Genomic DNA, 27096 nt, shown 5'->3' with positions numbered 1-27096 from the left:
CTGAAAACTAAGAACTTGGCAGAGACACTTTGTCCTGGCAGAGCAATTCTGCACATGTCTATCAGAAGTCAGCCCTTTTGAGTCCAGTAGGACTTGCTGCTTGGTAAGAGGGTATAAGATTGCAGCCTAAGTTTCTTAAAAATTTCAGCCTCTGCCCTGAGTCTGCCCTTGGAACCACCATTAATTATCTCTCCTTTGGCAGCTCCCATCCATCCTGACCACGGCCGTGCTATCTTGGGCTGATGGGAGCTGGAGACCTGCAGAGCAGCATGTTCCCCGTGTGCAGAGACACTGCCGCTCCTTCTGCTTCCTTGTTTGCAGGTTGAACATCCCTGGTTCCCTCAGCCTTTCTGCCACTCCAGTTTCACCAGCAAAGAAGGACCTGCACACACAGGCTCCTTGGCAAGCTGTACTCTCCCTAGTTACCTTCTGACACTTTTGCAGCATTTAAAAAAGGGGGGGGGAATCACTGTCAAAAAGAGAAGACAAAAAAGAGCATAGAGTTTAATTTAAACCCCTTTTCTCCCACTTGTTCTTTTCTCAATCAATATTGCTTTTTTTTTTACATCATATCTAATCTCTCTCTATTTTTCCCCTTCTCCTCCCCTTCCAAAGCAAAATTTAATTAAATAATTCTAATGAATGTTTAATGATGTTCTTTTGTCATTATTAAATCTGTAATATAAAAAAGGAGAAGAAGCCGGAGTCTTGCCACTCCTTTCTTTGTATAATCTCCCCCTCTCACGCTGCCTTCTCTCTGACAACGGTTGGCATTCAGGCCCGCAAACAGGAAATGAGAAAAAGAGAAACAGGATATTGAGTTTGAATACTATCTGGATCAGTAATATCACCCCTAGCTACTAGGGGGAAGGAGCCTTTTCCCCATGCCGAGAATATTAATATAGCCCACCGCGGCTTGGCACAAAGCAGCAGAGAAATCAATAGGAATTGATTAGCTGAAACAGAAATTCTCATACCTTGGAGGACAATCCTAGGCTGGCTCTTACGACCCCATAGCCAAGAACTGGCAATTCATACATTTGGGGTTGAGGGTTGGGGAGAAAGTCAGCCTTGGAGGTTTCACTCAGTGAGATCAATTCTTTTCCCTCCCCCCTGTTGACTGGAGAGGGAAGTCTGATGGACAGCATTGCCTGAGAAGGAACAGATCTGTAAAACCATCATGGTTTGCAATGAAGGTTATTCGTTACACCTCCGGCATGGAAGGCAGTAGGCTATGCTGCAAATGACAAGTGAGGAGAGTGTCGTTGCACTCAGGTCCCGCTTGCAGGCACCACCACCCCTAGGATGCTGGGCTAGATGGGCCCCCTTTGGCCTGATCCAGTCGCAGGGCTTTCCTTATGTCCTCATATAGCAAACTGGTTTCTCTTTTGATGCACAGCAAGGAAGGAAGGAAGTTGCTTTGTAGCTGGAAAATAATAGACATGTCTCCCTAAGCTCCGGGTACAATTATTATTGTTAATTAGATCTCTAGTTTGGTCTAAGCTCCAGACAAGAGTGTTGACGTTCTTGACCTGGGTTCATGACCTACCTCAAGGCCTGCTCACACATTATGCTTTTAGATGCGCCTCTAACAATGTTGTAAAGAGTAAATGTGACACCAACAAAACACATGTTTGCAAATGCATGTGTTACAGAGGTGCACTGCTCAGCAGCCAGGATTGGCTGAGATGGTGGCAGAACACCATGGATTGGCCTCTCTCTCTCTCATCCATGTCTGTGGGATGGGAACAGTAGTGATCTTCCTCACAAAGTGGGTGGGGAGGGGGGCAAGAAGATGAAGGCAGCAGAGCCCTATGTTGAACAATTCCCGGCTTCAAGAGTGATGCTGCCCTTATCCAAGCATCTGAGCCCAAGACACTTGCACACAAACACTCCCCCCCCCCCCCCGCTTCTTCCAACCACCTTTACCCTAGAGTTGCTGCCATTTAACAAAACAACAACAACAGAATCAAGTCCCCCCTGAATCACCTGTGGAATATGCTGACAGCTATTCTGAAATTTGCCTTCAAGGTTTATAGACCACACAAACAGTGGGTCTGCATTCTTCTAGCTGAACCATAGTCCAGCCTTTCCACACCACCTGCGCTCTCCTTCTTGGCACTAGGGCTCAAAAGGTCAGGCATGGGGGGGGGTGATACCAAGCCAAGCCCCAGACCAATGACCTCTAATCCATCCTCCCTGCTGCTCCCCCTTGACACCCAGGGGACCAGCAGGGAGGAAGAGTAGTAGCTCTCTTTTGCTGGGTTAGGGGGCAGCCTGCCTGGAGGAAGAGTTGCTTTCAAGCAGATGGCATCCTCTCCCAGAAAGTTCACTGGACTCTGGGTGAGTGCGGTCTTTCTCTTACTGCTGAACAGTTAGGAAGGTTGGTGGCAATGCCAGCATCTCTTGCTGTTAAAGTGAGGGGGACCACTGTTGTCTTGAAGGCCCCTACCTGGAGTCCTCTCACCCTGCACAGTCTCTCTTTATTTTAATCATTTTTCACCAAACTGTTGACATTCTGAAGGTGCAAAGGGGACCTGAAACAAAATATTACAATGGAGGTGCTCCTGTTCAGAATTGCAGCTAACCAGCCATGTTTTTTCACAGGATACCCCATTTCCCACCCCACCCCTCAACCTCCAAATGTTCTGCATTCTAAGGCTGCCAGTGTGCAGGCACACGGAAGCTCATACCAAGAACAAACTTAGTTTGGTCTCTAAGGTGCTACTGGAAGGATTTTTTTATTTTTTATTTTGTTTTGCATATGCTCAGTCATCCTTGGGCTATTTGTGGGAGGGGGTCTCTCTTAACTATTTTGCTTCTGCTTCTGCAAACCTTGGAGTCCCCCGCCCCCCGCACTACCAGCCTGCTGATGCCTCCCTCCTGCTTCTCCATAGCACCCGAGTTCGTGATTGTGATATAGGATTTTAATGCTTTCCTGCTTACCACCTTTAATCACACAAAGACAGGGTGGGGGGTATGATATGTTAGTTGCAAAGTTTAACGAATATAAATATTAAAAACATAATGTATTTTTATAAGAATTTATTAAATTTTAACAATAAAACACACACAAAATACAAAATACAACAAAACACTTCAAAAAACTACAAAACTACAAAAATCTTAACAAACAAACACTTATTCAACTATCCTTATCTTATTCCTGACATTGTTTTGGGACCTCCTCACATCCTCTCTTCTGTGTTCATTTCTATTCTTCTTTAGTAACTTTATAACATTATAAAATCCTCCTCCTCATCTAGTCTTAATCTTTATAAACAATAATCATCATTTACCTCTAATCTTGATCCTAATAAAAATAAACATAACATATTTCTAACTACTTCTTATATCCCATCTTAATCTAACTTCTGGCATTACTGCAGCCTTATATGTCCTCTGATTTTAATTTCAAATGTCTATCTTTTCACGTCGTTTCAAATAGTCTTTGAATTTCTCCCACTCCTCCTGCACTGTTTCTTCCCTCTGGTCTCGGAGTTTCGCGGTCAGTTCTGCGAGTTCCATGTATTCAATCAACTTCATCTGCCAATCTTCCACTGTTGGTAATTCTTCAGTTTTCCAGTTTTTAGCTATCAAAATCCTAGCAGCTGTTGTGGCATACATAAAGAATGTTCTATCTTTGTTGGAGATTTCATAGTTGGTCATGCCCAGCAGAAAGGCCTCTGGTTTCTTACTAAATGTGTTTTTCAACACCTTTTTGAGCTCATTGTAAATCTTCTCCCAGAAGTCCTTTACCTTTGGGCACGTCCACCACATATGAAAGAAGGTACCTTCTACTTGCTTACACTTCCAGCATTTATTACACAAACCATGATACATCTTAGCTAACTTAACTGGAGTTAAGTACCATCTATAAATCATTTTCATGATGTTTTCCCTTAACATATTACATGCAGTAAACGTAGTACCCTCCTTCCACAACCTCTCCCAATCTTCCAACATTATGTTATGTCCAACATCTTTTGCCCAATCAATCATAACTGATTTAACCATTAAAAACATAATGTAAAAGAGGGAATTTCAGCAAGTGCAGTCAGCGCAACAAAGAAGCACCTGCTGAAACTCCCTCTTCTACACAATGGTTACAAAGTGGAGCGTGTGTTTTAATGGTTCCCCTGAACCCTTAATGCCAAGAGCTCTTCTGGATCAGACCAAAGACTCATCTAGTCCGAAATACCTGGCAGACAGCAGGGCCCTATCCAGACTGGTTGTTTTCCTCAGGAGTATTCTGTTTCTTCTCTTTGGCAATCACTCGTAGCCAAGTAAGATTCTCTTCCATGAAAACTGCCTTAACAGTGAGTCCGTAAGTGACTGTGGAGGCCAATTCTGTTGGTTTTTTTTAAATAAAATTTATTGAGTTTTCCAAATTACAGAAAACAAAAACACAACAACAAAACTACACTACAAAAAGAAAAAACAAATAAACAATACAAAACAATACAAAACAAGAAAAAATTCCTCTAGTTTATATAACCTTATTTCTAATCTTAATGGGGGACTTCCCCCGTTCCCTTATCAGCGTACAGTATAAATCTATTTTAGCAGTTTCTTAACCAATTTAATACACATTCATAAAAATTCTATTTAACCTTAACACTTCTTATCTTCTACCCCTAATTCTTCGTTTTAACACATTGATCTCATCATCCCGATTAATTATCTTATATTGTCCTCTCAAACTATTCAATCCTCACTTCTTACATCCTATTTTCTAACATTGTATAGCTAATGCCTATTATTTCAGCTGATTCCACTTCAAAAATCCAATTTTTCATGTTGTTTCAAATAATCTTTAAATTTCTTCCAATCTTCTTGCACCGCCTCCTCCCTCTGGTCACGGAGCCTCCCGGTCAGTTCTGCGAGTTCCATGTAATCAATTAACTTCATTTGCCATTCCTCCACAGTCGGTAACTCCTCACCTTTCCAGTATTTGGCAATCAAAATTCTTGCAGCAGTTGTGGCATACATAAAAAACACTTCGTCTTTTCTTTGTATCTCATGGTTGGATATACCCAATAGGAAGGCTTCTGGTTTCTTAGAAAAAGTGTATTTAAACACTCTTTTAAGCTCATTATATATCTTCTCCCAGAAGTCCTTGACCCTTGGGCACGTCCACCACATGTGATAGAAGGTACCTTCTACTTTCTTACATTTCCAACAATCATTACTCAATCCATGATACATCTTAGCTAATTTAACTGGTGTTAAATACCATCTATAGATCATCTTCATCACATTTTCTTTTAACAAGTTACAAGCCGTAAATTTGATACCTTCCCTGTGGAGGCCAATTCTGGATCCACACATCCTTCAACAGTGGGGATATAGGTTCCCAGGTAGGAGTCGATCAAGGTGAGGGTTTGCCAAACATGCCTTCCTTTTAGCTCATTTCTCCCTCTTGTCCTGAATTCATGCTTCTTCAAAGCCCACAACACTTTTGGCAAAGGCTCACAGGCCAGCGTTTCCCAGTTATCAGTGCTTCTGTTACATTCTTTTAGATTTGCCTTGAGAGCATCTTTAAACCTCTTTGGTGTCCACCGGTATTTTACTTTCCATTCTTGAGTTGGGAAGAGAGTACCGGTAGTTGCTTTGGAAGACAATCATCAGGCATCCGCACAACATGACCAGTCCAAAGAAGTTGATGTTGAAGAATCATTGCTTTGAGACTGGTGATCTTTGCTTCTTCCAGTACACTGCCATTTGTTCACCTGTCTTCCCAAGTGATGCATAAATTTTTTCGGAGACACCATTAATGGAATCTTTCGAGGAGTTGGAGATGGCATTTATAAGTGGTCCATGTTTCACAAGAATACAGTAAAGTTGATAGTACAATAGATTTGTAAACAATTATTTTGGTTTCCCTGTGAATGTCCCGATCCTCAAACACTCTGCACTTCAATTGGGAGAAAGCTGCACTCACCGAGCTCAGGCAATGCTGGATTTCGGCATCAATGTTGGCCCTTGTGGAAAGATAACTGCACAGGTAGGAGAAGTGATCAACACTTTCCAACATTACTCCATTAAGTTGGATTTGTGGTGCTGCAGAGGTGATGTTTTGTGATTGTTGGTGCAGCACTTTGGTTTTGGGATGTTGAGCAAAGTTTTCCATAAGCTTCCACAAAGATATGTAGGATTGTTTGGAGGTCATCCTCCGAGTGTGCACACACTACATTGTCATCAGCATACTGAAGCTCTACGAAGGAAGTTACATTAACCTTACTCCTTGCTTTCAGCCTACTCAGATTAAAGGGCTTTCCGTCTGTTCAATAAATGATTTCTACCCCAGTGGGGAGTTTCCCTTTGATGATGTGTGGGATCATGGCAATGAAGATAATAAATAGAGTTGGGCAATAACACATCCCTGTTTAATGCCTGATTCTACTGCGAATGCTTCACTTTGAGAGCAATTGTTATCTGCGATTGTAGTCATCATGTTATCATGGAGGAGCCGAAGAATATTCACAAATATATCTGGGCAGCCGATTTTCAGAAGGACAGTCCGCAGGGCATTATTATTTACAGTGTTGAAGGCCTTAAAGGTAAAGGGACCCCTGACCATTAGGTCCAGTCGCAGACGACTCTGGGGTTGCAGCACTCATCCCGCGTTACTGGCCGAGGGAGCTGGCGTACAGCTTCTGGGTCATGTGGCCAGCATGACTAAGCTGCTTCTGGCGAACCAGAGCAGTGCACAGAAACGCCGTTTACCTTCCTGCCAGAGCTATTTATCTCCTTGCACTTTGACATGCTTTCGAACTGCTAGGTGGGCAGGAGCAGGGACCGAGCAATGGGAGCTCACCCTGTCGTGGGGATTCAAACTGCCGACCTTCTGATCAGCAAGCCCTAGGCTCCACCCGCATCCCTGTTGAAGGCCTTAGGTCAATAAATGCCATATACAGGGGTTGGTTATGCTCTCTGTGTTTTTCTTGAAGCTGTCAAGCAGTGAAAATCATATCCACTGTCCCCCTAAAAGGTCGAAAACCATTTTGGGATTCAGGAAGGGTATCCTCGGATATAGTTAGAAGACTTACGGATATTGTAAGATCCTTACAATAATGTTGCTGGCCGTGGCTAAAATTTCCCCCAGGTTTATTCTGCAACATGCCATTGAAGCAGTGAGTGGTGGATTTATACTGGACCATCCATGCATCTGAAGAAGTGTGCATGCACACGAAAGCTCATACCAGGAACAAACTCAGTTGGTCTCTAAGGTGCTACTAGAAAGAATTTTCGATTTTGTTTCATCCATGCATCGTTCCACTTCATCAGTTCTTCTGCCGTGCTTCCCCAGAGTTTCCCCATGGCTGATCTCTAGAGGGGGGCCCTTGTCCTGTGACACAACAGAAAGGGGACAAAAAACCCCACCCTAGAAAATTTGTGGTATAAAAAAGTTAGAGAATTTCAGCAGAAAGTTACAGAACATGTACAGATTAGAACTGAATCATTGTGCTCACCCCAAAGCTTTAGCAGACACAAACAATATTGAAAGTGGGGTCACGTGTGACCTCCCCAAAGCCATCATTACAAATCACCATGAATGCACGATAAAAGGGATTTTTTTGGGGGGGGGAGAGATTGGTGAAGGCTGTTCTAGAGAGTAAGGCCTTGCCATATCAGAAGTGGAAGTGGAATATATATATCTGGGGATTTCTCAGCATGTTGTCTGTGTTGTTTCTCGTTCTGGGATCCTTTTAAATATCCTAAAATAAAAATAAGTGGGGAAAGTGGGCAACCCTGTCTTGTTCCTTCATTGATTTCACATTTTTCTGATATATTTCCAATAATTAAGATTTTTGCCCTCTGTTTAGAATAGATAGCTTGAATTCCTTTACAGATTGCTTCACTGAATTCCATTTGATGTAAGAGCGCTGTTGAGTCTTCTCTTCTCATGACGTGGCCAGAGTACTGGAGCCTCAGCTTCAGGATCTGTCCTTCCAGTGAGCACTCAGGGCTGATTTCCTTCAGAATGGATAGGTCTGATCTTCTTGCCGTCCATGGGACTCTCAAGAGTCTCCTCCAGCAGCAAAATTCAAAAGCATCAATTCTTCGGCAATCAGCCTTCTTGATGGTCCAGCTCTCACTTCCGTACATTACTACTGGGAAAACCATAGCTTTAACTATATGGACCTTTGTCGGCAAGGTGATGTCTCTGCTTTTTAAGATGCTGTCTAGGTTTGTCATTGCTTTTCTCCCAGGAAGCAGGTGAGTATCAGGGTAGTTAGAGCAATCTTGCTTCAGTGCTGTTTGCAGCTGCAGAGGTTCTGGGCCAGACATGCCACTTCATTTCCAATCGGTGCACAATCCCTGGCCATCAGTTGAACTCCAGTCATTTTTCCTACCATGAATGTACTGGGGGGGGGATGTTTGTGTTGTCCTCTTTTTGTTATACCAAAGTACTCGAGTATCCCTCCAAACGTGTACAAATATTTGGGAAGCCTTGCAGAACAACTAGTAAAGTGGAATGATGTTTGGATGGCACAGTATAAATCCAATGCTAATGCAGTACTGTTGTGTCAGGATACACCCGCCAAAAAAATCCCCAGTCTGTAGGAGTCCTTCCTATGAAGCAACAGGGAGCAGATCTGTGGACTGTGTCAACACTGCCCCTTTAATGCACACTCAAAGCACATTCTTCCCCTCAAAGAATTCTGGGCACTGCCCTTTTGGACATCCAACTCTAGCATAGTTCTCTATAGTTTGTCACTAGTGGCATGTGGGCCAGAATATTCTGAGCAGCCATTTATCAGAACACAGAGCAGATGGGGATGGAGGAGAAAGTTATTGAGAGGCTTATCAAAACTTCTGCTTCTTCTGCCACTTTCCCTGAGAAAGGCCACTCTTTGTTGCTGAACTGGAGCAAATGTCAATCAGTTTTTCCATGGATTGATGTCTCCTCCGATTCAGCTGTAAAGAGCGAGTTTTCCTGGGGAAAGCCATGGGGCAAACAGACAACCACTCAGAGCTGTGCTCTCTGGGCTTGAGACAAGCAGGCGTGTGGACAAGTCCTAGGTGTGCGACAATTGTGCCTACTCCTTTTAGAATAAACCTGGGCCCTGGACTACAGCTCGAATTCCCAGGCCAAAAACATTCTAATCCAGCCCCTCTGCCTTCTTGCAGCCTGGGCAACTTTTCCTGACATGGATCACGTCTCTTGCAAGACCCAGAAAGAGAGGGAGGAAATGCACACCCACTTTCTCCCACCCCTGCTTTCTGTGTTTGATATGACAGGAACCCTATGCATTCTGGGAGATTTTAATAAAGAAGACAGGCCTGTGAAATTTAATAAAAGAGTTCATCAGATTATACTGCGATGGCTCCGTGCCACTGCACCGGCAATAATATCCACGCAGCAGGGGGGCTTTAACCCCTTGAGGGGCGGCATGGCAGCGCTGTATTAAATCTTTCGCCAGCGTTCAGCTCACAGTGCTTTAATATTTATGAATCTCATCAGCTTTGGGAACACAGCAGTTTGTTTTTGTGCATGAGGGAAGGGCTCTTCTTGGTTTTTTCTTCATCTTCTTCCTCTTCCTCTTCACAAGTGTCAATTTTATCTCTGAGATGATGGGAAGACTCAAACCCCAGACACCCACTGGTGGTGTTTGCAAGAACTTGTCTCCTTTTTTGGCAGGGCTTCAGAAGTACTGCGGCTAAACTTTGCCTGAAGCAAGCCATAGTCCTCCTGACTTGGAGGCCGTGACCCTTTCCCCACCCTAAATCTCCGATCCCTGGTGGGCCAGGGAGTCTGTGGTGAGCCAAAGGCAGTTTGAAAATGCTCCTTAGCTGCATTGTAAATATTTGGGTCACTCAATCTTCCACCTGACCTCTCTCATTTCAGGGGAGGATAATAACTCTCAGCCTGAGAGTCATGGTACTTAATTTCCAAAACCTTTCCCACATATCTAACGATAAAATATTTTATCTGTCTAAAATACATTATTATTTTGTTGTCCAGATTTATTTATTTATTGCATTTTCTCCCACAAGCTCAAGGTGGCGTACATGGTTCTCCCCCTCCTCACCTAATCCCCACAACAACCCTGTGAGGTAGGCTAGGCTGAGAGGCAGCGACTGGCCCAAGGTCACCCAATGGCTGAGTGGGGACTTGAATGCTGGTCTTCCAGGTCCTAGTCAGACGCCTTGGCTCCTGGTTCTAGTCCTGGTTCTATAGCCTGAGGTCAGGTAGACAGGGTGAACTGGGGATCCCCTATTTCGCAGGCATGAGGGTGATGCAAGCAAAACTACGAGTGAGACCATGTCCAGAAAAGGGAGTGTAAATCATTCACAGCACTTAGGAATATCTCCATAAGGTTAGTACCTGTTTTTTACAGTACTAACTCCAGCAAAGGATAACACAGAAGTCAACCACTGTTTGGGACAGGACAAGAGCTTCAGTGCACACTATGCAAGCTACTAGTAGTATTTCCTGGGAAAGCTTGGGTAAAAAAATTGCTGCTGCAAAAATCATACAACTGGCCAGTCAGAAATCATCACTCTAAATCTGCTTCCTCATCCCTGCCTCTTTCCCTACAAATCCAACCTCCTCAGGCTTCATCACGCTCTTCCAGTCTTGCCTCCTGCTGGACCCCTTGGTCTTACTGCTATGGGGTAAGGCAAGGGTGACCAATGTGGTACCCTCCCAGCACCCATGCTGGCTGGGGCTGATGGGAGTTGTTGTGCATCACCTTGGCAGCCATTGCAGATGCTTAGACATGTCACATGACCTGGTCTTTTGTTCTTCTCTCAGTTGTGTTGCAGGCTGGTTTTCTGCTGGACATCTCTGGGGGCTTAGGTTGATGACTTGCTCAGGCTTCCCCTCCTAGCCATGGTGAAAGAAAGTTTCACCTAACCAAGACTGGGCACTCTTAGAAAGAAGAGGTCATTGTCCTACTCCATAGTTCAAATTTCACCCAATCATAACTGAGGGGAACTCCTGGTGTTGGACCACGTTTGGTGGTCTTGCAGCAAAAGCCTTTTTCAGCATTGGTGCATTGGATTTACTTCAGCTGGATGCTTCCATCTGAACTACAGAATTGGCCCCATGGTACAGATCCAGTATCATGGGTGGGTTTTTCCCTTCAGCGAGGTCTGAGGGGGTTGGATGCTCACTGCTAGCAGTGGAGTCTGTTACCAAGTCCAGTTTGGAAATCAGACGAATCTTGTGGATCACAGGGACAGTGGCTGAGGTGAAAGTCTGAAAAAGCCATTTGCCAAGGGCCAGGGCATTACCTGGATGGAAGAGGGGATGTTAACCCTATAAATGCTACTTAGAAGATCATTGGCAGAGCAGCAGGGTAATAATAATAATAATAATTATGATGGTGATAAAAACAGTAGTAGTAAGACGAGGGCAAGGGGTGATCTGATGGTAACCCCTCTGAATTTCTGCCCAGAAAGAGCATGTGAAATGTGAGAATATGTAACCAGATCTAGAAATGGGAACTGGTTGCTCACACATAACCCTCAACTGAATTGCCTCACCTACCTACAATTTTATTTTGTTTGCTCTTCCATAAACCTCTGATGGAATAAGGCAGAGTGGACAGTCTGAAGCCCCAACATTACAGTGCACAACTCCTTGAAATGTCACTTCGAAGTTGGAACTCAGTCCTTGGCAGTGGCGTTTGGTGAAATTTTTCATAGGGGAGCAGTTATGGCCAATGGTGTCAGCTTACAAGGACAATGGGGGGGGGGACATTGTGCGTGTGATGTTGCAAGTCCTGCTGTCACATGTGTGAGCATTGTGCTTTCCTCCCTAAACCAAGCAGAAGCTTCCCAAGCTTTGGGAAGGAGGCACCAGACATTAATACTTTAATACTCTCATTTACAGGGAACATTTAGGGGGCTAGCCTGATCCCCCTCGTCCACTGACCGCATGTCACTGGGTCTTTGGTTAGGCTGAGGGTTCAGTCACACTTCCGATTGTCCAATGCCTAGAAAGCATGGGTCCAAGCGGTTTTCCACTTGACCCACACTTTCCAAATGGTTTTTGCCTTGCCCCACTCTTTTCCAAGGGAAAACCTGCTTTTTAGTGCTAAATCGGAGCATACGTCAATCCAGAGAAACCCCAAATTGCCATTCCCTCCCACTGAGGGCTCAATAGAGGTTATCTCCCAGGGGATAGCAGTGGAACAAGAGGAAGTGTGGATGAGCCCTGAGTTGGGCTTTAGATGTCATTGTAACAATGCCTCCTCTCCTCAGGAGCTTTCCCAGGTCCTGTAGTTTCTGAATGTAACCAGCTTCCTGTCACCATCTCTATTATTGAGACCAGCCCCTTGCTTCCCTAGCCTAATGGTTGCTGATGGCCAACTGGTCAAGGACTTCCTTGACACCAGAGCTAAAGGGTGACAGATTAAGCCCTACTAGGTGCCAGCACCTGACCTCCAAAGGGATCAATTTACAACAGTAACAGGCAAAATTTGTGGGATTTGCTGCCAAGGAGTGTGGTGGAGTCTCCTTCTTCTTTGGAGGTCTTTAAGCAGAGGCTTGACAGCCATCTGTCAGGAATGCTTTGATGGTGTTTCCTGCTTGGCAGGGGGTTGGACTGGATGGCCCTTGGGGTCTCTTCCAACTCTATGATTCTAGGTAGAAAAGGCTCTAGTGGAAGATTTCTGGAGTAGTCATTAAGGATTTCTGACTCCAATAGTTTAAACAATAGCAATCCCCCCACCAGTTTGGCCTCTCCAATGAAGAAAGGGGGAGACGAGACCAGAATGATTTTTGGTGTGAAGGTACTGTGAACTCTGCTACTGAAAACAAATTACTGGGCTGGAATGCTCTTTTTCTTAATTCTGTATGCACTCCTCTTTCTAAAGCTGCTATTTTGCACTTGGCTCCCACTGAGGACAGGACATCATAATATTATAGTATAATAACTTATCTACGAGATGTGGCATCAAATATTTCTCTATTTCATTTTCTTTTACAGAAGTAGATAGAACAATTAAAACTCCAAGAAGAAAAACAGGGTAAGAATAGCCAGGAACAATACAAAATAGAAAATTCTTTCCAGTAGCACCTTAGAGACCAACTGAGTTTGTTCCTGGTATGAGCTTTCGTGTGCATGCACACTTCTTCAGATACCACTGGATATCTGAAGAAGTGTGCATGCACACGAAAGCTCATACCAAGAACAAACTCAGTTGGTCTCTAAGGTGCTACTGGAAAGAATTTTCTATTTTGTTTCGACTATGGCAGACCAGCACGGCTACCCACCTGTAACAGGAACAATACAGTAAAAGAAAGAACAAAATAGTAGTATAATTACTCAGTATTGTGTATGTATACATTGTATATTTGGTACACTTGGCATCCTAGTGGTCATGGTCCCAAACAAACTTACCTTTTGCCCTGCATTTTCTAGGCATAGGTTCAAGCAGGTTTTGTTGGCCCACCACTTTCCCCAGCAGAATCTGACAAAAGGCAATTTGAGTTTCCATGGATTGCCGTTTGGTCCAATTCAGCAGTAAAGAATGAGTTTTCACCAGGAAAGCACCAGGGCAAACAGAAACGTGTCTGGACATGGAACTTTAAAGCATAAATCTGTGCCTAGAAATGCGGCACAAAAGGAGGACTAGATGATCTCTGAGTGCCTCCAAGAGTTGATTTGTGAGACAGGAGGTCAGCGTTTCTTGTCCATCCAACCAATACACACCAGACGAAGCCACCAGGTAACTTCCAATTGATTGATCAGTCAGCCTTCGTAAGACCCTTCCACCGGCGAAGCTGATGTGATGCCCATCTGTTCTGAGAGGCCCAAAGACACCTTGGAGCCCTGCCTTTCACCTCCTGCTGAATCAGACCTGGAGCCACAGACATTCAGACGCAGCTTTTTAATCTCTGCTTCTCTGTGGCATTAAGGAAACAAGGCCAAGTTGGTGGAGGGAGGAAAGGCAGAGAGAAAGAGAGATTTCCCTCTTCAAACTTTGCTCATCACACTGCCATTGTTAGTAGGACTCAAATCAAAACTGCTAGTAATGAAAGGGGAGTATTGTTGTATTTCCAGGGTTCCTTCATCCCTTGCTCCTGGCCCCGGCCTGGCAATCTGGAAAGCAGCTTTAAACCATCCACTTCAATATTTCAGGCAGCTAAGGATGGATTTTGGAGCTCAGTGCTGAGTAAACAGACCTGCTCTTAAGCCAGGGACCGCTTCATTTTGACTAAACCCTAACTAAACACAGCGGCTTCATGAAGCAGGGGACCCAGCCGCCTTTGAGGTGGCCTCAAGTCCTGCTTCATTAACACCTTTTAATCCCACTGGCACAGTTTTATATTCTCCAAATTAGCCTTCCCAGGCTCAGGTCAGGGCTCTCCATGCTGTTACCACAGGCCACAGGACTTCACAAGGCCTCTTACAGGCACTTGAGGAGGAGAGTTTTCTCGTTTTGGGCTCCTTGGATCCAGTTTTGATTCAAAATGCAGGGAATGTGGCCCAGCTCTCCTGATTGGATCATATCTGGGTACAGGAACACCCAGAAGTTGATGGATCCAAAGGGGGGGGATGAGAGAATTCAATAGGAAAGGGAGCGTGTTTGCAAACATTTTTGGTTGTCACTATCCATACATTTATTTTTTTATTACATTTGTATACTGCCCCTCACCCAAAGATCACAGGGTGGTTCATAACATACATGAAGGGGGTTCAGTAATTGGACTGTGTGCCACAAACTCTAGTTTTCAGGCACAAAACATTGTATCATTAAAAAAAAATTAAGGCAACCTTTTGCAAAATTAGTCTGGATCAAGTTTCATGTAGTGATTGACAGAGGTGGAGTCAGGGGAGTGAGGGGTGAAATGAAGGCAACAAGCGCCCACATCTCAGAAAGGGGGCTGCCCCTCAACTCCCATATTTCTGGATCCTTGTGGTTACTTAAAGGAAAGGCCCTTTTATATTGGGCATTAAAATACGGCTCCAACGTTAAGGATGTTCACTTGAACATTTTTTTTAAGTCCTTATTTCAGAGGAAGGATTTTGAGAAGGACAGTGTTAATGTGAACTGTACTGTTATTTCTCATTCAGAAATATAACCTGTGGGACAAAGCTGTTCTGTGTCCCCAAATGCAGACTGCCCCTTCTGTGCCCTTCCCCCACAGAATCCCCCCCCCCCATCCAGAGGTCATGATGGACCACTGGCTTGCCTCTTTGCTTTCATTATCAAGGGAAATTGCATCATTGCACCCTTGGACTCTGGCCGCCAACTCGGCTGGGCGCATAAGCACGGGGCGCAAACGGTTCACGGAGCCTGTGCGCAGCTCAGCTGTGGCCACCTGAGCCAAGCAGGGCTGCGTTGTGCCCCTGCCCACCTGAAATATACTCAGTACATAACAACGCCCATGCAGGGAGGAGCCTGGCCAGCAGACGTGGCCCTTGGCAGGCAACCCCCCCCCCCCGACACTGGCCAGGCAGCCATTCAGTGAGGGGGCCAGGAATGCGGCAGCAAGGCCAGGCTCAGGGCCACAGAGACCCCTGGTAGCAGGCAGGGTGGGACCCCCTGCGTGGGAATGCCTTGCTTGGGCCCCCTAAAAGTGGTGCGCCTGGGGCTGCGGCCCCTCTGCCCCCCCCCCCCCGCTACGCCCCTGCTCCTTGCTGAGTTTTGCCTGCTAAGCAAAGGTAAAAGGTTGCTACTTCATGATCCCACCCAAGCATGCCATAAGTCTTTTATGGGAGGGGGCTTGGGTGCTTAGAAGTGGAGCAAGCATCCGCTCCTTGCCCAGAGGAGTGTACAGACTAGCAGAGTGAGGAAAGGCAGATCACAAGGGAAGAATAGCTGCAAATGCCTTTACTTGCACATAGGCCTAGTTTCTGTAGGGCTCAGGACAAAGGAGTTGAGGCATGAGGGTGGCTTGAGACCTTTTGCTGTCTGAAATTAAAGACATGATGCTCCTCTCTCCTCCCCATTCAATGCACAAAAGCTCACTGAACTGGTAATCAAATCTCTCCAAAAAAAACACTGGGGTGTGGCAGCACCTCCTTCCCCCCACCTGAGGGCAGCTGGCTCCCTGAGAGGATGGCAATCTAGTCTTTGGCCCTGCGGAATCTGCCTGTTTAAACACTGGCCTTTTTAAAATTCCAGGGAATTTAGGTTACTTCTGCCCTAGCCATTTCCGCTGGACTTACTGTCCTTTGCTCACTTCCTTCTTAGAGAGCTTTCAGATGATAATGGCATCAGCCCTTTCCATTTCAATGTTTTCGGTGGTGTGCCCTCCCTTTCTTTTCTGACGTGATTTGTTGCAGCATTTATTTATTTTTTGTAATAGAACATAGTTGCAGCACCAGCCTCTGAGGCACCTTGTGGCTCCTGTGCCTTTAATTAGACATTTCCTGTTTGCAGGTTTGTTTCATCCTGATAAGTGATGGAGTGGAAAGTCCTTGTTTTGTTCTAGTATGAATTTCTGTTTCTATGGGGAAAGAAAAATACAATTGTTGTCTTTAATTACTTTTTTATATCCCCTCCCAAATAGCACTATTTCACTATTACAAATGGAAAGGAGAAAATGATCTGAAATCAGTGGTTAAATCCTCCTCCACCCGCTTGTGGGAACCAAAACTGACATTGGGGGTAATCAGAGTGGCTATTCAAAGGACAAATGATAGACTATTTATATCTAATCCCCCCCCCACCAATGCTCATCAAGAATCAATAAAGCAAGCTAGAACCCACAAGGAAGAAGCTTTTGAGTAACGTTGTTGGAAACCTTCGCTGAGCAGGACTTACTTATGAGTAAACATTATAAGACCATGGGGAAGGGCGCTGCTGGATAATATGGCGCTCCATTAAGCGCTTGTGTGGAATCTCTGTTTTAATCCTGCTGCCAGCTAATTGCAGGGAAATGATGCCTGAGCAGCGCTGAAGTGCCCCAGTGAGAGCAACCCCTTTGTGCTGCCCCAAATGGCAGCTGTCCCATCTTACAGGTATCACACAGACTCCCCCAGTTACCGTGTCTGTCAATCCGGCACCAATAATAAACTAGTTTTCAATCCACTGGTGGCTAACAGAGCTGCCTTCTGTTCCCATGGCAACCTAAACAATATTACCCAGGCTTAAACGGATTCGGACGATATTAAAAAAGCAGCCTCTTTAGGAATTCCTAGTGCTGAGAATTTTAATTTTGCGTAATGCGAGCTGACACCGTGTTTATGAGGCCTCACTGCCTGTTTTCTTCAATTAGTGCAGAGAGGCGTGGATTTGTTTTCGGGGCTTAAGGGGAAGGCATTATTGAGTTATGGAGTGAGGAGGGGAGCCGATGGAGGCAGGTCACCCTGGCGTAGCCATCAATCCCCTAAGATGTAAATTCAGGGGGGATTTCTGGTAAATGCTGTGATTTTTAGACCTTGGAAGATAACAGCCTCCTCCTAAGAAGTGAGGACTAGAAATAGGCTGGTCTGCGTCTGTGTGAGCTGCCACTGTGAAGGAATGCTTCACAACAGAGGAGGCAGCTCTGCACATGAGCAGAAGACACAGATTGGTGGCAAAACACAACTTGTTTCTCCTGTGTACCTCCCACCATGTCCTGGCCACTTCTAGCCATCTCTGAGACCCCTAGGCATTATAAAAATTAAAATGACAACACCTGTAAAACAAAATACGCCGCAAAAATTAGAATTTGAATATCCATGTGCGTGTTTAAAAAATGCTTTTCTAGATGAGAGAATGTGTAACCTTTTGCTCCACTGCATAAAAACAAGTTGTGAAACTTATCAAATGCCAAAAACTAAGGTAAAGGTAAAGGGGTCCCTGACCATCAGGTCCAGTCGTGTCCGACTCTGGGGTTCCGGCGCTCATCTCGCTCTATAGGCCGAGGGAGCCGGCGTTTGTCCGCAGACAGCTTCCGGTTCATGTGGCCAGCATGACAAAGCCGCTTCTGTGAACCAGAGCAGTGCACGGAAACGCCGTTTACCTTCCCGCTGGTGCGGTCCCTATTTATCTACTTGCACTTGACGTGCTTTCAAACTGCTAGGTGGGCAGGAGCTGGGACCGAGCAACGGGAGCTCACCCAGTCATGGGGATTCAAACTGCCGACCTTCTGATCAGCAAGCCCTAGACTCTGTGGTTCAACCCACAGTGCCACCTGGGTCTCGCCAAAAACTAAACTAGTGTCTAAACTTGATGTCCCCTTTAATCTTGAGTCCCTGGGCCAAATGGCATTTCTGACACCACCAACACCCTGACCAGCCCAGCTCTCCCTTGGTACTTCCAGACTGTCCCTATTTCAGGCGGGTGATGGGTGGGGTATTCAACCACTTACTGGCAAATCTGTGCTGTGTAATTATAGCTGGCTGGGAGATGACAAACCCACAACAAACCCACTTCCAGTAAAGAGGAGGTTTTTTGCATGACCACCCCCACGCCACTTTGGGAGGCTGGGATCGGACAGTTGAATCAGACTGATTTGAAGCAGTGGCAAGGGCTGGGCTGGTGCGGCTGCAGCGGCCTCCCTGCCTCTGGTAAAAAAGAGCCAGTTGTATCACTGGCCTTGTGAAGTTTTTCTCCCAGCAGCTGGGCTTGATTCCCATATCCAAGCCCAGCTGCTGGGAGAAGAACTTCACGAGGCCAGTGATGCGACTGGCCCTCTTTGCCCAGAAAGCATCTGGGCAAAGAGGCTACAGGCAGTGGTGGACTTTCTTCTCTCAAATTTCAGTGGTGTTCTGTAGGGTGCTAGAATTTGGTGCCCCCCCCCCGGCCTCTCTTGCTCTGTTCTACACCCGTGTTGTGCTGCCCCCATGTAGTGTGGCACTTAGTGCGGCCAAACTGGTTGTGCCTCCCATGTGTGTGCGTATCTTCTTCTTCTCTCCGCCCCCCATGTGTGTGCATATCTTCTTCTCTGGAGAGAAGAGGCAGAGTGGAGATGCTGGAACTCTTCACAGTTGGCTTGGTGCTTCTGGGTGGAGGGCCCTGCTTAAGAGGAAGGAGCTACTCTCACTTCTCTCCAAGGAAAGTTTGTGTCATGGGTGGTGGTTGTGCGGCCATCTGGGCATTGGGGTTGGCGGCTCCTCTCCTTTAGATTAGCAGGTTGGTTTTGCAGCGCTTCTCTCCCACCCAACAGCCGGTCTGGGGAAGAGGCAGCACCAGAAAGACAAGATGTAAGTGAAATTGTCAGCTCTCCCACCCACCCAGAGGGAAACTGCCCTCCTGGCTGGTCACGGTCACACCAGGCTGCTGAGCCTCTCCTCAGGTTGATGCCACACGAGGGAGGTCTGTTTGGCTGCCTGGGTAGAAAAGGTGGCATATAAATAATATGGTGTGGGGAGATACGGACACAGTCATCAAAATACATCTATTTACTTACCTCTGTGTACTGTTGTGTCGCTTCAGATTTTTTCCATTTTGTTTTAATTACACACACACACACACACACACACACACACCATAGCTGTCAACCTTCCCTTTTTTTGCAGTGGGAAACGGCACAGGGATAAGGGAATTTCCCGCAAAAAAGGGAAAGTTGACAGCTGTGACACCCACCCACCAGGTTTTGCCACACTGCCACATTATTTTTGTTTTTAAAATAATAATATTTCTTAATCAAGTTCCCAGTTTTAAATCACATGTACAACAACAACAACACAACAACACAGCAACCGCCTACCCTCCAACAGTCCTCGGATGCCAATGCCCCTATTTTCATCTGAGGAATTTTGGAGGGTGTGGAATGTGGTGGAGTGGACTGCACCACTTCAGGCTGCAGGGGTTGGAGGTCACTTCTAAATGCTTCTCCATGTAAACAATTCCCTGCAATGGAAAACAAGAACAGCAGGGGATGCAAGTTCCAGAGTGGCTGGGGGGACCCAGCCAGATGGGCGGGGTACAAATAATAAATTATTATTATTGTATTATTATTCCAATCCTGGTTCTTTGCTGTTCGAATACTTGCAGGGTGTTTTTGATGCACAGGAGCATCCCAAAATGTGATACACACACACCCTTCAGCTGCAGTCTCAGGTGGCACAGTCCATTTCCCTACCTCATTCTGCAACATCCTGTCTATAGACAAGACCTTAGTTTGGCTCTGGAGTGGGTCCCCTTCACCTTGCCTCATGGTAGGGCTGTCTTGACAGAAGCAGAATGCCACATCTTCTTAACATCTGGGATTCCAGGTATGTCCTATGGCTCCTGTGTGCCTCCGCTCACTTCCAAGCCATGATCTTCATAAAGACACTGCAACCCTCCCCCCCTCACCCCGCCAAAGGAAAGTGCCACCGCAAAGCCTGCTCTGATCATCCCACTCAGGAAAGAGAACACACACATCCAGGCTTACCTTTTCTAAGTTGCCCATGTATCAAGGAAGAATAGTTTCCCCCTTGGAGTAATTGAACCTGGTAAATGCAAAGCCAGATGTTAGCTAGGTCAGAGGCAGCAGGCCTGGAAGAGCAGTTGTGCAAAGCACATGAAGGTACTGAATATTGCTGGAGAGAGATGGGACAATGGGAGGCAAGTGATTCTTGCCTGCAGCTGCTGACGGAAAAGGAGGCGTTGTAGAATGGCTTCTGCACTGACTCATCTCAGGGCAGCAGGAGCAGTCTCTCTGAAAAGTGACAACTTGGGATTGCAGCAGCCACATAATAATAATAATAATAATAATAATAATAATAATATATTATTTATATCCCCGCCCATCTGGCTGGGTTTTCCCAGCCACACTGGGAGGCTTCCAACAAAAGATTAAAAATACATTAAAACATTAGTAATTAAAAACTTCCCTAAACAGGGCTGCCTTCAGATGTCCACAACGTACCTAATAACCCTGATTTGCCTTCCCCAACCCAGCACCCTCTGGAAGCTGTGAGGCAGAAACTCCCAACTGCCACAGCCAGTGATCAGAGATGCGGGGAGTAGGAGTCCAACGATGTCTGGAGGGCACCAGGCTGGAGACAGTGGCCCCTGGACTATTCCAATCTCTCTTCACAGTGGAAGGGCCAATTATCGTTATTGTTTTGTATGTTTAACTTCTATACCTGCTCCAAATATCCTCAGGGGAAGGGAGATTTGTACCCAGGAGGACATGGGGGAACCTTGCCTTAGACGTAGTAATGGACGACAGATTCTGATCCTGGAAGCTGACTCCAGCTTGGAGGAACTTTGCCTCCCTAGCAGTCAATACAATTAAGGGCCAGACAGGACAACATACTTTTGGACAAAATTTGCCACCCCTGTTGCATCCAAAATTTGCTGTTAAAATAGTCCTTTCATGAGAAATACAATGCATATATTTATTTTAAAAGTTTATATACTGCTTCACCACAATCATCTCTAAGCTGTTTGCAAGGATACAATGCAAAAAATAATAATATATCAGTTAAAACTATAAAATCAAACATTGATTAAAATGCTTTCTGGACTTTCAAAAAGTCTTTAGTAGGCGCTGGTAGTTCAGTAGGGTGGGGGCCTCTCTGACCTAAGCTAGAGGGGCATGCCCCAAAATTGAGGCCTGCTGGAGATGAGCCATGCATCTGAGCCATGGGGGACCACTAACCATTAGTCCCCCAAAGACCTTGGTGATCGGGCAGGGATACAAAGAGTCACGGGGTCCCAGATATCCTGCACCCCAGCTGTAAATTCATACAGGAACCTTGAGCCTGGCCTGGCAGCAGCAGGTGGGCAGCCATTGCAGGCTGTTGAGCACCAGAGCTATGAGCCGGTGATGGTCTGTCCCCATCAACAGTCCAGCCACAGCCGTTGAGGGGCATTGTGTCAGTGAGCCAAATATTCTGCAGCGGCCGGCCGTATCTGACCAGCAGCAGTCAGCACTTGCCAGCATTTGCAATATTATTTGGTCAAACTTTATTTCACCCATCATCCAAGCTGTACAATTCTGATGATACATTTTTATATTCTAAATGTTATGTTTTGAGATCAGTTTTGAAATTCCATCGCAGGACTAACTCTCTGTTCCTCCCCATTTATTTGTTACATCTATATCCTCCCAAGGAACTCAAAGTGGTGCGCATGGTTCTCCCCCCCTCCCCTCCATTTTATTTGCACAACAACCCTGTCAAGTATGTTAGGCTAACTGGCTCAAGGCCACCCAGCGAGCTTCTGGCCTGGTTGAGGATTTGAACCCAGATCTCCCAGATTCCAGCCCAACACAATCTTCCCGCTACTCCAGGGGTCAGCAAACATTTTCAGCAGGGGGCCGGTCCACTGTCCCTCAGACCTTGTTGGGGGCCAGACTATATTTTTTGGGGGGGGACCAACAAATTCCTATGCCCCACAAATAACCCAGAGATGCATTTTAAATAAAAGGACACAGTCTACTCATGTAAAAACACGCTGATTCCCGGACCATCCGTGTGCCGCATTTAGAAGGCGCTTAGGCCGCATCTGGCCCCCGGGCCTTAGTTTGCCTACCCATGCGCTACTCCACCCACACTGGCCTTCCATACATACTTGCCTGCATTGTTTCTCTCTGGCGCTCAGGCTCTGCTTCTGTTTGTCTACATCTATATGCCTGCCTCTTTCTCTGCCCACAAGAAAGGAAAAAGCAGGCAGGAATCCTGGCCAGCCTTGCCTGCAATCAGAACAGCCCCAGCCTATTCAAGCAAAAGTGCAAATCCAGGCAGGGCGGCATTCGGAAGGGATGAGCGGCCGGCCCTCCCTGGTAAATCCTCTCCATCCCGTGCTCGGCAAGAGTTTGCTGGGAGGATTAACCCACGTCTTGTTCTCAATCCTGGTTTATGAGTTTCCCTGCTGGCTGGGAGGATCGTGTGTGTTTAAACAACAGCCTAATTAATCCTCATTTTATTACTTTCTCTTGTCAAGTGGCTAAAGAGAAGCTGTCAGCCCAGTGAGCCGCCCCACACACGTTTGCGTAGCTCCCAAATTACTTCATCAGAACCATCTGCTGCAAACGCCTTTGCTGGGGTTATTTATTCCTCCCTTCCAACACCTCTCTGTTCCAGGGGGCAGAAGATGTTAAAGGAAGTCTGAGGGTCATGAATCCAGGAGTTCCTTGGGGTGGGTGGAGGGGGAATGAGTCCTCAGTGGAAGGAGGTGATGCTACCAGGTAGGGAAGAAAATGGGATCTGGAAAAAATTAGAAGAGACAGAGCTGGACAATTCAGGTAGATCATGCTAAAACTGAAGGATTTCTCTAACACAGCAAGGGGGAAATGCAATGGGAGATTTACAGTTTATCTGTGTTGACACCTGGAAAGAGACCTTAGCCCCCACTGCATTTGCTGCAACATTTATTCAATCTGTTAGAACAGGTGATTAGGGATCTAGAATTAAGGGTGATTAATAAATACATACAGTATGTGAGCCCAAATTGATCAGACAACAGATTATTATAATTCACGAAGCTGCAGGATGCAGAATAAAAGGGGTCTCTTTTCCTGTGTGCAAGTGGTAAAGAAATGTGTCTTCTGAGATGATGCAGGTGTGTGTCATTGCAGGCATTACCTAAAACCTAAGGAAGTATTCTTTTTGTCTTTGAAAGTGTTTTTCTCGCATGCAGACTTCTGCATTTATTCCACCAGTTAACAGATCAAGTGACCAAAACTGACGGCTTTAGAGGAGTAAATCAACACTGGTTCAAGTTTTTTGTAAGCCCTTGAGGGTGTTTTTTCTCTGTGTTTCTTCTACTTGCTGTTTGTGGCCCGCTCTGATCAGGATAATATTGCTGGATAGATAGATGATCTTGCCTCACAGCAGAAGGCTGAACAGTGGGGTGGAGGGGAGGGGGGTGGAGGTCATGCCATTGCACTGGTGTTGGCTGGGTGTCGGGGGGGGGGGACATTTTCCAGTCTCCATTAGAATCCCTTGAAAATCCTGCTGTACTGGAAGGTGAAATGCAAGATTGCATTGCTCACTGATCTTCCATTGAGAATGGCATCCTCTCTGTGGCATTCTTCCTGTTTATTACATGAATCTCCTGCCATTCCTTCCTTCTGAGCTCAACACAGCATGCTTAGTTATCCCCTGTCTTCTCACAGCAATCCTGTGAGGTAGGATAAGGTCACCCACTGATCTTCATGACTGAGGGGGGATTTGAACGTGGATTTCCTCAGTTTGGAGTGCAGTACTGTACCCACAACACCTTGCTGGCTCTCTCATGTATTGCATGTGCTTCTCCAACTCCTGCTTCTCATGTTAGAGGCCAGTGATGTGGCCTGGCAGGGCAGAAACTTTCCACACTGTGAAAGTACAAAATACTCAAGGAGTTCCTCTCACTGTTTCAAAGTACCACCCCTCAGTGAGATGCTGCAACTAGCTGGAAGGTCAGAAAAAGGCTTCTGACTCCTGGGAGGTGGCTTCCATGGAAATCTGAGCTCTGGTACTTTTCCGTTTCTAACCTGTTCCATCAGAATTGGTGTGCCAACCACAGGTTGCTTTATCCCAGTATTCTGTCTTCAACTGTGGCCCCTTTTGCTGAAGCGAGCTAGAGAGATCCATTCTTTGCCCTTTGTCCTCCCCACCACCGCCTGATGATGCAAGTGATACCTAGGGTTGCCAGCTTTTTCTAAAGGCTCTGCTCCTGTGCCTGTAACAGCAGCCCAACCTCCAGAAATCCAAGATGCAAACTGTTCCCATCCCTCTATTTGTTTCTCATCCCATGCTGTTTGGGGTAATCTGCTGTGCTCCATTGCTGCTCTGAGTTTGCTTTAAATTCCTCAACATTCCTCCTTCTCTGCCCAGGGCTTGCTCTCCTGTCGGTCAGGGTGAAATGCCGTAATGCCACCATCATTTTAAGGAGGGCATTAATTACACTTCTCTTAAATTGGAGGAGCTAAACCCTTCCAAGGAGTTCCAAGTAGAGAACTTGCCCTATCATTTCCCTCATAATCGTCAATCAGGATTTGTTCTTGTTTATGTTTAGGAACCTCAATAAGGAAATTATTATGTTTCCAGCAATCTGGATTTGACTAAATCAAGGCAAAAGCCAACAATAAGCAGTTAACTAATTATTATTTCTAGAAGATACAGATAAATTGAAGTAAAATAAGGGAAAGCCATAGGCCTTGCCATCTTTGTTGTTCAGTCATTCAGACGTGTCCAACTCTTCGTGACGCCATGGACCAGAGCACGCCAGGCACCCCTATCTTTCACTGCCTCCCGCAGTTTGGCCAAACTCATGCCAGTCGCTTCGAGAACACTGTCCAACCATCTCATCCTCTGTCGTCCCCTTCCCCTTGTGCCCTCCATCTTTCCCAACACCAGGGTCTTTTCCAGGGAGTCTTCTCTTCTCATTGTGGGGTGTAAACACAGAGTAGTCAAAACATACCATTGCTAGAGTGGACATGAAGGGTATCTCAGTCCTCCAACCAAAACTTCCTGTTTATCTGGACTGAGATAGCTTCCTGTGTAACTAGAGGTGGGTGTGGCCTCACCTGTATACAAAACTCTTGGGACCAGACACCATCTCTCTCTTTTTGGATCGTCTGCTACATCTAGGAACAAGGATGCCCTCTTGGCTTACAGCCGAGAGAGGGCCAGGTGAAGCCTGTTCCCTTCACACATGTAAATACATTTATCTGAGCTAGCCTGCCTTCTGAGACTGTACTGTAACTCAGGATGAAAAGCTGTGAGTAAACTCTTTTTATACTTTTAAAGAGAAGTGTTGTGTCTTTACTTTTAAGAGGGAAGAAGGGGAATATACCAGGAATATATATGTTATTCTGAGGCTTAGCAAGCCTGTGCAACCGTTTTCTGCTGTGTTTTAGAAAGGGAATGGAACTCTGCTAAGTTTGGAGCTTGTTAAATATATCATCATCCGCACTCCTAAGCATTCTCACACTCATGAGGTGGCCAAAGTACTGGAGCCTCAACTTCAGGATCTGTCCTTCCAGTGAGCACTCAGGGCTGATTTCTTTAAGGATGGATAAGTTTGATCTTCTTGCAGTCCATGAGACTCTCAAGAGTCTCCTGCAGCACCATAATTCAAAAGCATCAATTCTTCGGCAATCAGTCTTCTTTATGGTCCAGCTCCCACTTCCATACATTACTACTGGGGAAAACCATAGCTTTAATTACACGGACCTTTGTCGGCAAGGTGATGTCTCTGCTTTTTAAGATGCTGTCTAGGTTTGTCATTGCTTTCCTCCCAAGAAGCAGGTATCTTTTAATTTCGTGACTGCTGTCACCTTCTGCAGTGATCATGGAGCCCAAGAAAGTGAAATCTCTCACTGCCACCATTTCTTCCCCCTTCTATTTGCCAGGAGGTGATGGACCAGTGGCCATGATCTTAGTTTTTTTTATGTTGAGCTTCAGACCATATTTTGTGCTTTCCTCTTTCACCCTCATTAAAAGGTTCTTTAATTCCTCCTCACTTTCTGCCATCAAGGTGTGTCATCAGCATATCTGAGGTTGTTCAGTATATCTGAGGTTGCCATCTTACAGTTAAGTAAAGATGGAACAAGAAGTTGCCTTGGCAAATGTATTTCCCCAAACCTGTGTTTGCTGAGATAACAGATGTGAGTATGAATGAAGCATTTGCTCAAGAGAATCAGCTGGCAGGGAAGATGGTCAGTCCATCTCTTTCTTGCTGATTCTCCCCTACAAACCCATGGAAGTGGTACAAAGAGCCCTATGGGATCTAATCCAGCATCTTGTGGTCACAATGGATGAGAGACGCTCGGGGGGGGGGGGGGATATATATTTAAGCAGCTCTGAGTTTCTCAGACGACGAGCAGGGTAGGTAAATCCTAGCTTGGGCTTTGGATTTCTTTTTCTTTTTAGCTGAGGGCTTGCATAGCCTTGTTGTCCACCTGAGAGAACCATGAAAACAAAATGGTTGGTATGTTTGCAGGCTCTTTGGGCAAAGCCACCCCAGCGGAGAGTGGTGGGGAAGCAGGAACAAGCTTTGCCTCTTGCCTTCCTGGCAGTTGGCCAGGCTGAGGTTGGCATCTGTCACCTGAGAGCCTTCCTTAACAAATGGCCAAGTCTGTCCGTCTGGCCTGTGGTAAGTCAGACTCACTCATGGGTGATCAGATAGGAAAATCTTCATAAATTGGAAAAGAGTTCCAGATTCCAGGCTGCTGATGCCACACCTTATTAACACACCCAGGAATGTATGTAGGTTCACCAAGCAAATGTAGCTGCACACAGGTAGGTACACCAAGCCTAGCAAAAATAGTTTGTGG

The 27096-nt window shown here is 45.9% G+C and overlaps 1 protein-coding gene across 1 annotated transcript in view; it reads left to right on the top strand.

The window, feature by feature from the left end:
• The window catches only part of LOC117039423 (LIM/homeobox protein LMX-1.2-like), a 68576-nt gene that overhangs the window by 32039 nt on the left and 9441 nt on the right, over positions 1-27096 (top strand).

The sequence above is a fragment of the Lacerta agilis genome, chromosome 2, assembly GCF_009819535.1.
Source record: "Lacerta agilis isolate rLacAgi1 chromosome 2, rLacAgi1.pri, whole genome shotgun sequence".
Lineage (NCBI taxonomy): Eukaryota > Metazoa > Chordata > Lepidosauria > Squamata > Lacertidae > Lacerta > Lacerta agilis.
This window is presented reverse-complemented; position numbering and strand designations above follow the sequence as displayed.